Here is a 4,147-nt window from a genome sequence, read left to right as displayed (position 1 = left end):
ACTTCTGATTGACTTATTGGGCAGAAAATATTGGTCACTTGTTGGATTAGGAAACTAGTCTGATGAGGGGGAGAATTCTATGCTGCTCTGATATGACTGACTGAAGGATATGTTTGCTGGAATATAAAGAGGCCCAGGCCCAGGCCCATAGAGGAAGCTGTCCGTCCCCCCGCACAGCAACAAAAATTGTTACAAACAAATAATTTAACCAACAGGAAAGCCTTTGTTTTCCATTCTTCAAGGTCCTCGTGTCTTGCTTTTCTGTCTCTCTGTGGCCAACTAAACCCCAAACACAAAAAATAAGCAGGGGCATGCTAAGCCAATCAGAAATGCAGTGTATGCATTCTAAATTTATCAGTTTGATCTTTCTAGTCTGCATATTCCCTCCTTCGCTAGCTTGCAGCAGCCTGTGTAAGTTTTCTTTGTGGAGGAGGACCTAGCAGCACATCTTTTCTTCTTTGCTAAGGTGGGTTGTGAGGGAAGAAAGGGCTCTTAAGAAACTATTTTTCCCATGGTGAGGAGAGAAGTGAGCATTCTGGAGACTGAAATGTGTGGGAAATCCTTTGTGACTAGGATGGGTAGTATGTAATCTTAAACACTCTGGGTTGTATTATACTAAGTCCTACTCAATGAAAGTAATAAACCTAAGTTAGTCATGTCTATTAACTTTCAATGGGTTTACTCTTGAGTAGGTCTAGCATTGAATACTACCCACTTATGTCAAAATACATGTATATGTGTGTGAATAATGATAATGAGATGGGGGGGTGAAGAAGAGAGAAGTTAGTCTCCCCAATTTCAACATACATCTCTTGTGTTTCAAGTTTTTTTAGGCAAGCGAGTAAACCCTATCTTCCATGACAGTGAGACAATGGGTATCTTATTAACTCCCTGCTTTTTAAATCACTGTCAGTGTGGACAAATGGAAGGGAAAGAACAGAGTTCCAATTACAATAGTAATCGTTTCCAACTGAGAGACATTTGATTTCCACATCTGTTACAGTCCTACCACCCAAATGGGTACTTTCAAATGGGAACAGAAAGTGAAGGCAAAGTGGCTTTTGAATCTCTCTGAGCTCTATGGAGGAAATTAAGGCTATACCCACATAACTAGGAGTAAATCCAATTAACTTAATGGAACTTGCTTCATCTTTTTATTCCTTTTTAGAAAGCATTTTTTTAAAAAAACTATCCATATAACCCAAATAACAAAATAGAACTTCGTGAAACAAACACATAACAATTAAACCAAACCATACCAAGGTGGCCCTGGAATGTTCACAATAAGAAATATTAAATCTGGTTATCCGGATATTTGCAGTGTGATACAGACAGGTAAACAGAGAGTACCATCAGAAGAAATAAGAGAACAAGAGGTGTGATGCACATGATGCAAGATTTACAGAAATATAAACCTGTGATTGAAACCATCAGAGGCACAAGGAATACTAAGAATAAAAGGCTCTATATTACATAAAGAAAAAGGAAAAAAATCAACCAGTTAGGTATTGCTTATGCCAAATCTAATGGGACTTACTTCTGAGTAGACACAGGATTGCACTGTTTACAGAGCTAGACAAATCAATTCCAAGTTCTCCATGATTGTTATTGTGAGGTGTTGGCCACTGGTTGGCACACTTTAAAAAGTGATTAGTCAAAGTAGGGCTTGAGACGCAAAGCCTTTCCTGTTGCCAGCCTCCACAACTTCAGCTTACTCAGGTAGACTGCCTCTGAAACTTTGAGTCCCCTAAAGCAATCTTTCCTCCATCCATGTTCAGAGGAAGTCTGTGTCTGAATTTGCTGAGACAACAGAATAGCATTATTGACTTCAAACCCAAGTGCATACAAATGGTGTTCAATTAATTGTGTATGTCACAATTTTTGTATTTAGTGGGGGGAAAGGTGACAGTACTCACTATGAAGTTGTTATAGTAAGTGCCACAGTAAGTGTGTGTGTGTGTGTGAATATATGAATAGAGAAGAGAATGAATGGAGGGAGGAAGGACAGAGAGAAAAAGAGACTTCCCTGCCTAGTTTTGGTATTGGACACACCTGCCAGATGGGGCCAATGCCAAATGTGGGCAAGAAAGCCCATTTCCTTTCTCTTTCTCTCCCCTCCTTCAGATGTCAAGGAAATAAGCAGCTATCCTATCTTTAAGAGACATCTGAAGGCAGCCCTGTTTAGGGAAATTTTTAATATTTAATGCTGTATTGTTTTAACACTCGATTGGGAGCTGCCCAGAGTGGCTGGGGAAACTCAGCCAGATGGGCAGGGTACAAATAATATATTATTATTATTATTATTATTATTATTATTATTATTATTATTATTATTATTATGTCTCAACATTCTGCATTAGCATTATAAAATGCATTTCAGGTTGAAAAGACCTTGACTTCCCCACCTCCCCTCACAATATTTATTTGGTCAGGGGCACAAAGGAGAATGAGGGGGGATACAGCGTTATAGGCAGTGGAACAAATACATTTGGAGTAGAGAGTCCTAGCTGATTAAGTGTGGACAAAGTGCTTTGCAAGCAGGGGTGGCCAACTTAAAATATTGGGGGGGGGCAGGTAAGCCAGGCCGCACATAACCAATCACAAGACATGGTGCATGTACACCATTTGAACCGCAATGCCCATCAACTTTGTTTGGGGGCAGCCCCCTCAAATATTGTATTGTAGGGGGGCCAAGGGAGCTGGGAATTGGCTTCTATGTTTGCAAGGGATATTGGAGTTGCTTATTTGTCTATGGAAGATTCTTGACCTTTCAGAGCAGGCTTTCTGGAGGATGCAGGAAGCTGTGGTAGAAAGCAGGAAGTAAAAAGCCCTCTCTCTGTACATGTGATTTATCGTGTGTGACACTTAGCATCTAATACTTTTTTGAGCGCTATAATCTATTTCTCTTCTTTCTCTTCCATGCACAAACAATTAATTCCAACAAATAATTCATTTCAAGTTGATCTATGTACAAGAATAAAAACAAGAACTGTAGCAAGAACTTTAAACCATGTGACAATAAAAGCAAAGAAGGGTTTTTACTAAAACCATTGCAGTCTCAGGTGAGGTGAACCAATAAATTAGCAATTTTCTCTGAAAAACTAGGAGAGACTTAAAGCTCTGTTAATATTTTTCTTCATTTCTCAATCCTATTGGCTTTCTGAACAAAATATGTCTTTCTTACTAAACTGCTAAACCATTTTTGCCTAAATTCTTTGAGAAAAACATACTCAAGACAGAATGGTTTTCACACAGCAGAAGCCCCTTTACATATTTTATTATTTCATATTTTCTACTTCAAATGGAGTAAATAAAAACTAAATTACAGATTTGCCTTTTTGTCTCTTAATCCCTTTAATATTTTAAGCAGTCTTGACATATGAAAGTCAGTGGTCATGAAAGGCAATGTACTCGCCTAGCGTAAAAAAACCCCACCACAACATGGATTGCTGCAGGAGCTACACATCGTTCTGATTCAAAGAGCACTTCCATTATTTTGTAAAGATTTCTTGACATATTTGACTGCTTGGCACCTAATTTTCGCTGCATTAGAATAAGTCATTCACCACCTCAATTTTTCTCTATTTTTTCCTGAATGTAGAAACAAAAAGCAATCAGTATTTGCAATTTTTAACACTAATTATTCTAGTAATTAATATTTTCCAGCAGGATGTGTACCAAGTACCAGTAGTCCTGAGCCATGGAAAGGTATCAAATGAGCTTGTTTTCATTTATGACTGCTGGTTCAGATTCTCTAAAAGCTAGAATATAAAACGATTCCTGAGCAGGTAGATAATACAAGCAGATTTATTGGTTGTACAACCTCATCACCATATGTTTCCCACTTAAATATAGTACATCTCATATTTCTGCACACAATACAGTTGTTGTTCAGTCGTTCAGTCATGTCCGACTCTTCGTGACCCCATGGACCAGAGCACACCAGGCATGCCTATCTTTCACTGCCTCCCACAGTTTGGCCAATACACAATACAGTAGTAATACCCAAAATGAAATGTAAGTATTGCTTTGTGTTAATTCTCTTTTAAAAGAATGTTTTCCATCTTAACATGCTTTTTGATTAACAAATCTCATTTATCTTAGCATATGCTATGTTATGACCACATTTTGAAAGGTGGCGGGAAGA

At 38.3% G+C, this 4,147-nt stretch overlaps 1 long non-coding RNA gene across 1 annotated transcript; it reads right to left on the bottom strand.

Annotated features, from left to right (window-relative positions):
- Positions 1–1,176: 1,176 nt before the first annotated feature.
- On the bottom strand, positions 1,177–3,882 carry LOC117043670. The gene is made up of 3 exons (XR_004426218.1): positions 3,439–3,882; positions 3,190–3,191; positions 1,177–1,188 (listed from the first exon to the last, which is right to left on the bottom strand). It is a non-coding gene; the product is annotated as an uncharacterized LOC117043670 (long non-coding RNA).
- Between the last annotated feature and the right edge of the window lie 265 nt (positions 3,883–4,147).

The sequence above is a fragment of the Lacerta agilis genome, chromosome 3 (assembly GCF_009819535.1).
Source record: "Lacerta agilis isolate rLacAgi1 chromosome 3, rLacAgi1.pri, whole genome shotgun sequence".
Lineage (NCBI taxonomy): Eukaryota > Metazoa > Chordata > Lepidosauria > Squamata > Lacertidae > Lacerta > Lacerta agilis.
Note: the sequence above shows the minus strand (reverse complement) of the source record. Positions and strands in the feature narration are given on the sequence as shown.